The sequence below is a fragment of the Melanostigma gelatinosum genome (genome assembly GCF_949748355.1).
Source record: "Melanostigma gelatinosum genome assembly, chromosome: 2".
NCBI classification, from domain to species: domain Eukaryota; kingdom Metazoa; phylum Chordata; class Actinopteri; order Perciformes; family Zoarcidae; genus Melanostigma; species Melanostigma gelatinosum.
Genome location: NC_136635.1, coordinates 26,251,123 through 26,264,958, shown reverse-complemented (window position 1 = coordinate 26,264,958; position 13,836 = coordinate 26,251,123). Strand labels below are relative to the sequence as shown.

The 13,836-nt window shown below is 43.8% G+C and overlaps 1 protein-coding gene across 3 annotated transcripts in view; it reads left to right on the top strand.

Moving 5' to 3' along the window:
* adcy7 (adenylate cyclase 7) overlaps positions 1 to 13,836 on the top strand; it is a 45,686-nt gene that overhangs the window by 562 nt on the left and 31,288 nt on the right. The window lies entirely within an intron of this gene.

Sequence of the window (13,836 nt, the reverse complement as noted above, 5' to 3'; positions counted from 1 at the left end):
CTGGTATAAGAGTTGAAATCAGTCAATTTGTCTTCTTTTTTTCCCCCCTCTTCCTCATCGGGTTGACGGTAACGTAACTATGTAACGTTATTTTATGAATGAATCACATACGTTGTCTGAGATAGCTCACCCACTGATTGAGCAGAACACACGTGTGAAACAATGTTGATGTTCATTGTATTCATGCAAATAAGTGTTTTCTTCAGATGTTCGTGTTGGGCTGAAACACTGACATTGAGGTTAAATCTATCACTCATCTTGTGTTGTATTTAGTCAGTGACGTGGTATTTTATATATATATATATATATATATATATATATATATATATATATTTAACAAGTATGCAAAAGTGCTGCGGTACTGTCTGAGATGCTAAATTAAAGATCATATCTCTTCCTGGAACGAGCACCTCCCAATGAGTGTCTGTACCTTCTCACTTCTCACATATGGTAGTCTCTTAAAACGAAAAAAATCAAATGTACCACATGAAACAACACGTTTTGAACAATAGAAATGACAGTATTTTACTGCAGCTGGTCTTTCCTTCAGTCATGTTGTTCAACAAGTGCAGAGATTATTGTGGCTGGATTTTTGCAGAGCAATCATGCATTTGCTGTGTCTGCATGCGACCAAATTATACTACAAAGTACTAACAGATAATAGTTGCTGATTTAAGTTTATGTAAATAGACACATTGATTGCTCAACCGTTGCGGCTCTAATGTAATAATGTGGGGCATAATATGAAGGCTAAATATTAGTACAAGTCGATTTCGCTCCCAGTTTAAACACCAGCGATTCTCCCATTCAGTTCCTTGTCTGTAACTTTTCCTAAATGGGCTGTAAAGTGGAGCGTTCCTGATATCATCGTGTAGTTTAAACACTGGATGAAAGGAAGTCTTTGGGGTTTTCTCTTAGTTGGGGGGGGGGACAAGAGATTGCATTTCTGCACAAATATCTTGTGGAAACAAGTAATATCTTGTGGAAAGAAGTACCGTTTCGTCACTGGAAAATGCAGTTCTGCTGATTAAAGCTGTTTGCTCAAGATTAATAGCATGTTTGCGCTAAATTCCTCCTTTCAAATTTGGAGAGACTAGAAGAATGAGAAATGTTTAAATGCTGGGATTAGATGATAAGTGTTCTCCTGCCACTGTAACGCACGGCACATAGATACACGCATGTGTCATAGTGTCGCCATCTTCTTAAGGATGACAGCCGTGGTGTGTGTGTGTGTGTGTGTGTGTTTATCATTTGGATGATTGCATCACTAATCCCTCTGTCAGTTCGGCCCTAGTAAATGGAGGTAGCTTATCGGCCCAGTAGCTCTGTGATGTGGACAGAGCTTCATCACTTTTGTTTTCCAGCCGGCACCAAATATTAAGTGAAATGTACTTAAAGTAGCAAGTACAATATAACTGGCTTGTCAAAAATATCTATGATTTAAAAAATATATATATAATAATAAATGCATTGGGTTAAAAATCAAGTGAGAGGGCAAACAGGGCATTGATTTTGAGTTATGGAGCGCGTTTGTTTTGAGTATAATAGGCTACAGAGCGACACTACAGGAGGCTGGGGTTACATGTTCTGGGTCGTGGATCAGCTGATCAGCCCTTTCATAGTAAAGCCGTCATCATACGTTGGCATTTGCCATCGTTGTGCAATTATCCATTGTGACGCTGCGATGTATGTCATTCGGAAATGATGTGATTGTGCATGTTATTAGATTCATTTCACAGACTGATGGATCTGGACAGGGACCGTCTGTTCAGGGGTTGCGCAGCAGAGACGCACGTGCACACACACACACACACACACACACACACACACACACACACACACACACACACACACACACACAAAACCCTGGGACAGATCTGCAGTGTTTAGAGTGACGCTATGCTCGTCGCTGTTGTGTGACGAGTCTCCTAATAACCAGTGGTGGAGTTGTTTTTTTTTGTTCTTTCTTTTGCCTCCGTCATGCAGCCTCAGCGGACCGGGCAGACGGCGTAAAGTAGTGGTTCCCAAAGTGAGGTTTGAGGACTTTCAAGGGTCTGTCAGTAGGGTTGTCCAAACTGGAGCGTCTATTTTTAGAGGACCTTTTCCTTTTTCAGATCACATTTTAATTGCCTGCACTGTTATGTCACAGCCATAGTAAAATAAATGTGACGCATTTGTCCCTGGGACAAAATGAATCGGATTATTTTGGCTTTTGTGGACTTATGTGCATTGATTTAGGAGTCGTTGTCATCACTATCCTTTTGGTGCATTGTTTATCTCACCAGGCGTTGGCCTTGATTAATAACATACTTTTCTTTTCTAGACCGACTTAAAAAAAAATATATATAAATAAATCTATTTTCTGTTAGTTATACGAAACAAACTCCTGCAATTTGTGACTTTTGTACACCGTCACTGGTGCTCAACAGAATGCTGCTGACTTGTGTGGCTTACCTAAACACACACACACACACTTCTGCTAACACGCATGCATTCAGTGCACACACAGTCTCGATCTGCGCTTGACAATTACGGTGAACTTGACAGGAAATATGCAGAACCTCCACAGGAAATGTGCACGCGACTTCTTATCGGTTTTCTTTAGAAGTACGGTTTGACACCAGCTGTCAGGCGGACGGACCCGCACGCGCTCTTGTACCGCTTTCAGTATCTTTCGCGCTCTTCAGCTGACTATCTGCTCTGTCAGGGATGATGGCGCGTGTGCATCAGGGTGTTGCGTCACACAATCAAACCTACTGAACTGCTCCCCTGCTGAAGAGACGAGCTCTGTCTTCTCTAAACTCTCTCACGCACAGAGGTAGGATTGCTCGCATCACAGCCATTTTCTGTTGTTATTAGACCCCATGCCGATGTTTTGCGAAGGCTTCAAGCCACTCATAAAGCTCATGATTTCACTTATTTCTCCCCTCTCTCCCATCAGCTCTCTAATTGTCTCATCTTTCATCCTCACTTCCTCTCATCCACTTTGGAGCAGACTCTGTGCTCTCTTTCTCATCCTCGGGCTTGACATGCGAAAGGTTCCCCTTGGTGGACAGTGTGCTAATCCTTGGAACACTCGCTGGGGACTAATCGGACTCATTATCTCAGACTCTGGTGGTTCCAGCCAGAGATCGGCACTAATCCTTCCTCGGCACAGCCTTTGACATGCATGTTAGAAAGTTTCTCTTTACCGGTGCTGCCTTGTCAATGCAACTTAAGAGAGACATCAAACTTAACAAAAACTGTACAAAGTGATATTGAGATGTCGTAGTTAAGCATTTTAAGAAGACACAGAGGTCCACTTTTAGCTACACGCATCACCTCAAAATTATTTCTGACGCAACGTTCACAATGCGCTGCTGACAACACCTCGTCAGAGTTCTAACGTGGCGAGGATGTAAATACAGGTGTAGAAACGGAGCAAAAACATTGATCATCGGTCAGTGATTCATTTCCACCGATTGTTTTTACACTGCTTAAGCTTGTTTGATCTATTTAAAGGGAGCCTCACCTCGTGCCAGTACCCGCTGGTCTCTGTGTGTGAGGCTTGGGTGTAGGCTGGAGATGACCTTTTATTTTGGGTGATGCCGCTCTCCTTCTCTCACTCCCAGGACCTCCCTCATTATTGTGCTGTGAAATTGTAGGAAGCTTCCAATCCGTACAGAAGAAACACGAGTAACACGAGCAGGAGGCCACTGGGAGCGAGTTCTCTGAAGTCCCTCAAAGGTCAAAGGTTTCTGTCGTTGACCCGATCTCACTGTTTCAACTGTCGAATGGAGTCTGTGAGCAGACTTGTTTTATTTCTCTCTTTGTTGAAGGCTTTCTTTTCTTACTCTGACCTCTTTACATACAATACTCTTTGTCAGTTTGCAACCATGGAAATTCATGCTGCTAAAATCAGCAACTTAAACTCGATAGAATCATAACTAAGTGTGGAAAGAACAGTCAGTCCCGTCCTAAAACCCTGAGTAAAACCAAATCTCTACAAATGTCTTCATAACAAACACATGATTGAGTATGCTCCTCCTGATTTAACACACAAGTTATCACTAGTCATCCTATTATTTAAAAATAGGTCTCGAAATATGTTAAAAGGACATCCCCTGTTTGAAATGAAGGTGTTACAAAGTGTTGTCTCATTATCTCAGTGTTGTTATTAAAGTGTTGTCTAGATGGTCCAACACCCGGCTTGTCATTTTCCATTGACCATATTGTTCGACAAATCCATTACTTGATTTGGAAAGCACCAATTCGAGAAAGTATAAACCACATTTCCAAGGAAGTGAATATCCCTTGGGGCAGTACAGTGATTCAGTGGTTGGCATGTGTGGAGATTGGATCTTGTGTGTGTGTGTGTGTGTGGGGGGTTTCTTCGAGTGCACAGGGTGGGAGTCAAGTGGAAACTCTAAATTGCCCCTAGGTGCGGATGTGAATGGACTGTACTTGTATGCCTTAGTCCTGTGACAGACTCGCTCATACCTACCACCACACCACATTTTCGTTCTCAAATTTAACATTTAACATCAGTTACTTTCCCAAATATTTATGAGTTACTCTTTGAAATCCACATGCACCACTTTCCACATCGGCATGAATTAGATCCGCTGCGCGACACCCCTTTGAAAGCAGTTTTGCTGTTATTTCCTCCTCCCAAATGACTGGTGTGTTAACTAAATTGCCAAACCAATCAGAGCTTTTTTTAAACAGAGTGTGGCGCATTGCACTCCGTGTAAAACACACCGGAGCGACATTACGTCACTTTCCAGTAAAACAAAGAGGCCAAAACGGCGCCACCGATCGGTTTTAACCTAATATTCTCAGCTGGAAACACAGAATCCGTCAGCTGGTTAGCCTTCATCAGCGAGCCTTCTTGTAACTGATACTGTCGACGTTGTCTTCACTTCACCTGTGTGTCCTCTGCTACGCTCTGAGTATGGAGTGTTAATGATGATCGTTGAGGAGAAATACTGCCTCACAACAACAGTCTTGTCCGTTCAAGTGCCATTGTTATATTCTTATGAGTGAGCCGATCTGGATAAATGTGTTTAGTTGAATTTATCGTGACTTTCTTACCCCTCCAAGTTCATGGAAACAGGAAAAAAAACAAGATGGAAGCCCAATTAAGGAAATTATGTGAAATCAAGTTTTCATTGTTTTAGGCAGCTGTCTTATGCTACAAAATGGTAGCACTCTGTATGTGTATGCATAACATATATGTATTGTATTTTTCATCCGATATTCTCTTGACACCACGTAAACTATAATTTTCAGTCCCACGTTTTTCAAGACTGCTAATGTGTCTCTGCTCAGGAAAGCTCTCAAGGGGCCATAAAAGGCCGTGCCCGAGGCTCAGTGGCACTGACTGAGATGGGATGCTGTGGAGTGCCATTAGAGAAATGCCTCTTCAGCCTATTGTCCGTTAAATTGTTCCATTTCCTGGGAGCCATACCCCGCCCACAGCCCCCTTTTGTGAAAACACAAATTACAATCTGCCTTCAGCAGCTTGGTGAGAAAACGTCAGTGTCTGCACACACTCGATGTGAATCATTTATTTATAACCAACAAGATGCAATCGATCAAACATCGGCTTCAGATGTACCCCATAATGCACTGGGATCGGATATATACACTGCGTTTGAGCCTCGAGGAAGCACACGGAGTAACCTCGGGTGGCTCACTTGTAGATCGAGTGCTGTGTCGACGGTTGAAACACCCTGCAGCCGGTTTGAGTACGGATGGTGCAGATGTGTGGGTGTCTTGCTCCCCCCCCCCCACCTCCATTTCAATTCCACTGATTTCTTTTTGCTTGTGCTTGCTGTGGTTCAAGGACATTATGCAAGGCTTATGAGAGCACCCCATCTGGAGAAGTGCCATTGAGACAGAGTTTGCAGAACTGACTTTAGAACAAAAGAGAAACCACACAGCTTACCTGTAGAAGACATTAGTAACCGAGGACACGCGATGAAAAGAGGAATGTGCAGTGCAGCCGCTAAACAGCTCCCGGCCATGAAGAGTCTTTTCCATTTTGTCCCTTTTTAAGGATTTTCGAGGACATACTGCTCATTTATCTAACTGGTACATAGATGGTCTGCACTCAGTGGACGCTGTGTTGTGTCCGTTTGCATGTCACTGCGCCGCTTCAACAAGCCACTCATTGTGCTCGGCTGGTTAATGTGTGATTAGCCGGGATTGGCTCTCTGATAGATGACCTATCAAACGAATACAGTGGAGACCTTAAGATAACAGGGGCATGTGCTGGATAGAGGCTGGAGGGCCCAATTCAAACTGCACTATAATCGTATACAGGATGTCCCGAGCCGACCGTAAGAATGGGTGTCGGGCTCGATTCCGGCATATTTTGATGGCTTGGTTGTCGGCTAAAATGAAGCCGATTTGAAATTCCTTTCTTCACCGAGCTTTATTGGGTTTTGTCGACCTCAGTCTGCTGGAGCTGCAGTGCTGCCCTCCTTAATGACAGCTGTGTTTATGAGGCGAGTCGTCGATAGCTTGGTTAGTGGTTATTTTTCTGTCCCCGGGGACTGCCCCGAACATGGCCGCCACAGGATTGAGATCAATAATTGTTTCACGTTTAGACTACAAAACAAAAATTGTTTCCTCAACAGCTGCAAGTGCGTCCTTCATCCGTGGGCTACTGGGTTTACCAAACCGATAAGGCAGATATTTTGTCTCACTTGTCAGATTGCTGTTAAGCACCACAGGGTGGTTGAATCTGAGCACATGTGCAGTTTACTGGCATCAATTTTTACAATTTATGGAAGAATTGCTGGCTAACCTGTTGCACCATTTATACTGCATCCACAATATGGAGAAAAATACATGAATTTATGACACTATCATCCTGTTTGAGGAGCATTTGGCCCTGCGGTATTGGTGATATATAGTCTTGAGTTGGTTCTTTTAGGAGGATCTTAAACGGTGTCGTGTCAGTAACCCCAGACACGACAGCTTTTACTACTAGTCCTCTTGTTTTTGTCGAATTTATCATTGAAGTGCAGACGTGCCCACACTGATTACAGGGAACGCGTTCGTGACATTTACGAGTAGAGTTGTAGAATTGCATTAGGATTTGTTTGTTTGATGGTTCATCATTTCATTTAAGAAAATTATAAGAAAATTGTATCACTTCCTCCTTTTGCTGAGGCACCCTTTTGGCTTTGCTATGGCAACAGCTGCCTTTGAAAGATCTGGTTTCTGCTGCTGTGTCACCCAACACACACACACACACACACATGCACGCACACACACAGTCAGTGCATCCTTTGTGAGGCTGTCACACGGGCTACTGCTGTCACCATTTTGGAGGCAGGGGTCCAGTGGAGCGACCCAAAGCTTAAGGCTCAGATATAGTCAAACGGATGCTCATTCATGAATGAATCATGGTTAGCTAGCCACTCTTCACTTCCAGGTGATGCAAGAATTGGACAAAAAACAGCTTTTGCAAGCAGAAATGTACGTGTTGAGGCTACATCCCTCTCATTTGTCAGTATGTCGGTATACAAGAGGAGGATTTCACTTCCACAGCCTTTTAAGAGACACTTACTGCTCATCACAAGGGCAGAGACCACGTGTCCTTGAATCAACAATACACATTTGGTTCCTATCTGCATCTGTGCTTATCTGTCCTAACTAGAGCACTGTTTGCCCTGTCGTAATTTCAAATCAGGGGTTGCTTTCATAACTGCATCCATCTGTGACTAATTGTGCAGGTTCCCCTTTTATGAAGCCGTCCTTGCTTGCGCTGTTCGGGAAATGAGTCACCGTCGCTAAGGAAGTGAGGCGGTGTGCGGTCGACTGCGTGTCGCAGGGCTCGGCTGGCCTTCGCTCTCGGAGCGTTGAAAAGCTGTGAGCTCGTTTGACGTTCGAGCTCTGTAGAAATGGAGAAATCTAAGAGGAAAAAACTGAGCAAGAGAGAGGAAAGTACACCGGCACAGAGTGCAAACAGTGTGGGAGGAATAAAATTGTACCATTTACTTAAAATATTCTGAAACTTCCTGTCTTACAAACGTGGCGCAATCTGCTGTAGAATAACTGACAGTCAGACACACGCACTTCTGCAGCAAGTTTGCAGAGGCTGCTTAGACATGCTACGTTTTACATTGTTCGTTTTCTATTTTAGACGGTAATCCAGAGCAAATCTATTCAGCGTTAGCACCTCTATACTACGCAAGCTAGGGTATACTGAATGTATACACATGCTTTGTAATGATCGTAGCAGTGAATAAAGATCCACCTATACCTGATTTTACATTTTGTTCATCAATGTCATTGTGTCTTCTGTCCCGGTTGCCAGGTGATGTGGTGGTTCACTGTTGGACTGATCTGTAGGCTTCAGCTTCCATCTTCTATCTGTTCAACCTGTGTTTGTCTGCTTCTCTCTGGAATCGCTTATTAGTTGTTGTTTAGGGATTCAGTTACTGCAGTGAGTGACAGTGGGCTCCATGGTAGCTCTGACAGGTTGATGGAGTAGCAGTGTGTGTGTGTGTGGGTGTGGGGGGGGGGGCTTAACTAAGGGTGATGCAGGTAGGCAACAATCAGTTGACAGTTATGCCTTTCCTTGGATTTCTCTGTGGCTCAATTTGATGAAGATGGTTTCTGTTGGCAGTGGTTGCACTTCGTTCAGCAGCAGGTTTGAAACTATCTAACTAACTTCTACTAAATACAGTCTAGAACTAATTTTGTGGGAACTAAAGGATGAGTCTGGTGGTATTGTATAGTTTTATTGTCAACTTATCCCATTCAAATAATTAAACCAACAGTAAATCGACCCAACAAGTATCGTCTGTATCCAAAGCCTGATGTTCAAAAACCTGTTCAAAGCATATCAGTGAGTCGCACTCTTGCACTCGGGGACATTTACCTTCATTGCAATGAACACGAGCACTGTAGTTTACCTGACATACACTGTTCAGCCACCGTGAAGTCTCACAAGCGTTCCAAATATATGACTGAAAACAATATAAAATGCACTTTTTACTGCGGTTTGAGTAACATACAGCTGGAAATTATTTTGCCTTTTTTTGCCTTCTTTTTTAGCCTTTTGTTTCTTAACATTGATGTCTTCAGGAGGAACAAATGACAGCCACAGACGAGTCAGGAAGACTTGGGGGACCCAGGTTTGAAGTATTTTCATTGGATTTTTAGACAATTAGACGATTTGAATCTGCATTGTTTTTAGCGAGTGTAATCGCTCTGGTTACAATTTGAAATCTATCTGTTAGCCTGTGTTGGCGTTACAAAGAACTATCCATTCTTTCTGTTAAATATACAAATGAAATCATCTGTTCTGGTTCTTGTTGGGGTCATATCCTCAACACATAGGATTGAGTTCTTCACACCTGGATGACTTTCTCTATACGCAGCACAGACACTGTGACTCATATTTGGGAGGGGCTGCAGTGAAACGCCAGTCATCTCCAGACAGTTCCTTTTGAGAAACCAAGTGGGAGTGACGTCGCCTTCACCCAACTTAGCCAAAAAAGCTCTTCTTCCCACTCAGCTACAGAAACCCCAGGAAGGGTGCTGCTGCCTGCAGACATTCCTAACTGTAGCTGTGCGGCTCTTCGACACCGCCGCTTTCCTGCACATTCCTTGGCTCGCAGTGGCAAAACACAGGTGGGGGGTGGCTTTTGCAAAACGTGCAACTCTAGTCATGCCCCGTACTGTACGGCTGACACAGACAAGGCCTCCATTGAGAGTCACGTAGAGTAGCAGGCCAGCGACCACCGGGAGGTGAGAGTAAGGAGGCTCGACTAACACCAGTTGGTGAGTTGTAAGAAAAGGGAAGGACAGGAACACAAACGGTAAGAGTGCTAATGAAGACACTCGGTAGAGAGACATAAGAGTGCTAATGAAGACACTCGGTAGAGAGACATAAGAGTGCTAATGAAGACACTCGGTAGAGAGACATAAGAGTGCAAATGAAGACACTCGGTAGAGAGACATAAGAGTGCAAATGAAGACACTCGGTAGAGAGACATAAGAGTGCTAATGAAGACACTCGGTAGAGAGACATAAGAGTGCAAATGAAGACACTCGGTAGAGAGACATAAGAGTGCTAATGAAGACACTCGGTAGAGAGACATAAGAGTGCAAATGAAGACACTCAGTAGAGAGACATAAGAGTGCAAATGAAGACACTCTGTAGAGAGACAACAATGCTGTTAGTTAAATCCTCTGGCTCCCACCACTCCACTCATCCATAGCTCCCAGGAGGCATTTGAGGTAATGAGATCCCTCTGTGCTCCTTCTGCGGCACTCCCACCGTCTGACCTCTCTGCTGCTGCACAGCTGTAATTGAAGGCTTAGCAGAACGTGCCGTCCAATGCAACACTTATAGCGCATACAGTCAGCAGTTCTCTTCCCATGTTGTTTTTCTCAGCACAGTTGTTCATGCAATTCCCCATCTTTACACCAGGGAGTCACTCGGTGGACTTCTTTTCTTATGGCGGTTGGGTTGTTAAATGTTGAGCTCAGGTGAAACTCAAACTGTTCAATACCGCTATGGGGAAATGTGCCCTGTCTATTCGACCTATCCAAACTAGAATCATAGCTCAGTGCCTGTGGACCAGCTCTGGAGCTCATGTCCTGATCAAGGGCAGCAGCTGGAGTATTGATAATATCTAACGCCTGACGTGCCTGTACTTTGACATGGAAGGAAACCAACACTATGATGCAACACTGCTGATCACTGAGCCATCAAAGTGTTTTACCGATTGGCCTCTGAGCAACATTGCTGGGACACTTGGGGGGTTTAAGCGTGTGCCTCAAGGTGACTTTTTTTAGGGATGGGAGTGTCGCCGGACGTCTTGTCACATCGCCCCTCTAGTGTTGGCTGCCATCAAGGCCTGTGCCTGAGCTGTGTTGTTTGGCTCCGGCTATATTGTGTGTAGCGTACTTGAGTGTGTGTGAGGATGTGTGGACAGGGTGTGTTTGACAACACTCACTGGTCCTATATGTGTGAGTCAGGGCCAGGCAGCTTTTAGCCGATGCAGACCAGCTGACTCCTCCCTGCTGACTCACCCACTGTCGTCCAGAGTCAGCACTAAAGAAGTACGTACTTGAAGGCGAATTAAACCACGACATGCACATTCTCAAAACATTTTAACTGTAAATTATTTCTGTGTTGTTAGCATTTGTTGTGTGCAGTTGTTCCTGTTTTATGGAGCACTTGGACCCCTGACACTAATGTAATTGCAGGGCTGCGAGTACAGTTACGTGTACAAAGATTCATACGACTCACTCTAGATTCCCTTCTCCTCTGCACGTGGATGCTTTGACTAACAACGTGCTAGTGCATCCTTCCTGGCTTCCCACCCACCAGCACTGCATGAACAATTGCTGCACAGTGTTAAAAGCAGTTTGCAAGAGGCCTCTTGTCCATGAGGATGTTCCCCGGCAAACCACCACATTTGGAGCTTTGCACATGTTTGCAACAGCTGAAGTAAAGAAAATAACCCGCCGTGTAAAAAAAGCAAAACACTGAACCTACTGTACATGCGCCGTGGCTGTGGCTCTTAGCCGTTTCCATCCATAAGATGCTTCCAGTGTTGCTTAAATGCAAACCTACACAAGAACTTATGCAATGTGGTGATTTTAGCATTGTGCATTTTGAATTAAAAATTAAGTGAGACTCTCAAATAAATATTGGGCTCATCTTTTTCATCTAAATCCTGGAGTGCGTTGCTTTTGCTAACAGGTGAAAGGTATGGCCTTGCTGTGTGTTAATCGAAGCTTACTTTTATTTACGTAATATATTGTCACTTTGTTTGCCAATGCGTCTGTTGGAGACCTTGAAGACCGCAGGAAGAGAGAGGAGAGAGAGCCTGAGATGCAGCAACGAGTTGAATTGTAATCACAGCCAAATCATTTAATATATCCTAACGCAAGACTAAATATCACTGAGGATGATGCCACAGTCTGAGCATGGACTCACCCAGGGAATTTCAATCCCCTCAAAAGCTTTCGTCGCATGCACACTGTATTTGAACATCAGGTCGGCCAGTACGAGAATCGCTGTTTTGTGGAAGAAATGATGCATGAAAATAGAAAGAGCACGGCAGGAATACAAAAGAACAACTCTCTGAATTCTTATATCAGTTTTTACAAGAAATAGAAAAGCATGTAACCAAATGCTACCAGTCAGTGTTGTCCATGAAGAGCCTACCTCGTTAAAATGTTCAACATTGTTGGAATATTGTTGGAACGTGACCAGAATTACTCCATTGATCAACAAAGACAGAACTTTTGAACCTTTGGTTATTGTGGGGATTTCTTCATAGAGCCAACGGACTAAATTACTGATAAAACTACAAACATCAAGATTGATTTAAAAAAGAAAGTCACATCTTGTGTTTTTAATGTTTGATTCAACTTTATATCAACAGCACATGTTGGCAATGCAAGCAGAGTCATTTATATTATAGGCTTATATAACTTCGACGTGGTGTAATTTAGGTTAAACATGCCAAATTTCTTTTGATTTAATGGTTTCTAGACAATGTAAAGCATACAGTAGACTCCCCCCCCCCCCACACACACACACACACACACACACAGCGTCACAGAGTACCTATGAAAGTACATTGGTAACCTTCCATTTGTCTTGTGATACTGTGTAATGGATATTATATAATTCCATTGTCAATCTGGAGTTCAAAGCACTGCCCCTTTTACCTAATTTACATTTGGTGTGGAACAAGGCCTCACCCTGTTGTACAAACATTCCTGAGCTAATATTGAGAATCTAAAATACATCTACAGACAGAGTATACAAACACACAATCGGGTTGGAACAGATTTTAAGTCAGAAAAGACAACGGTCCACTCTACTTAAAAGCATATTACTGTGTTATTACTAATCTTTCTTCATTGGTTTACTGAGTAAATCCGTTACACATGAGTAAAAGTTTACTGTTAAAGATTCTGCGATTCTTAATATGTATCACTTATATTTAATTTTTTTAATTCAGTACCCTTCACCCCCCCCCCCCCCCCCCACGAGAACTAGTGACAGAAATACAGGAGGCCTCTCGCCCACGTGATTCCAGTCAAAGGTTGCATCTTTCTACCACAGGATGCAGGTCAGCCATCACAGCTGACGGAGGAGGGCGTGGTGGTGACACGGAGCGTCACACACGGGCAGAGAGAAGAATTGGTTCGCAGGTCAAACGATTGCAGCGCAACAGGGAAAGCCCCCGACGGTGTTGCTCATTCTTGGCGGGGTCTCCATTGTCGGCGCTTCCCAAAGATAACAGAGAACGTGTGTTAATGAGGGCGACCGCCGCTCATAGAATATGTTTCCCTCTAATGCCGCGGCAGTTGCATGTGGGGAATACTTAATCCTGGCCTCTCTAGCATATCAAAGATCAAATCTGCAGATCAAATCTTATTGATGTTCCACATATTCTGCTGTTTTTGAAGGATTTTCATCCTCCTGAACAACATGCTGGTTGACAGTCTATAGGTCAAATAGTGCAGTTATGTTTGTGCATGTGCAGTGTGAAACACCACTACTTATGACAGTAGATTGTAGGAAACATGCACCAGATGGCCAGCCAGGGCTTTATGGAAGCCTGGAGAATAACCATCATCAGGCTGATCTGAAGCTGCAGTTTTTGTTTAGCTGTGTAAACAGCTCTCTGCTTGCAGATGTTGAGGTTTTCTCTTTGAATGGCATTCCCGGTAGTAAGCTGGGCTGGCGTACTCGGGGGGGGGGGGGGGGGGGGGATAATTATGGTTTTCTTATTGGTGGTGGAAGAGGCTGGCCCGTGCAGAGGGGGCCCTACAGTTACAAGATGAAGCAGGTCCAGTTACGAA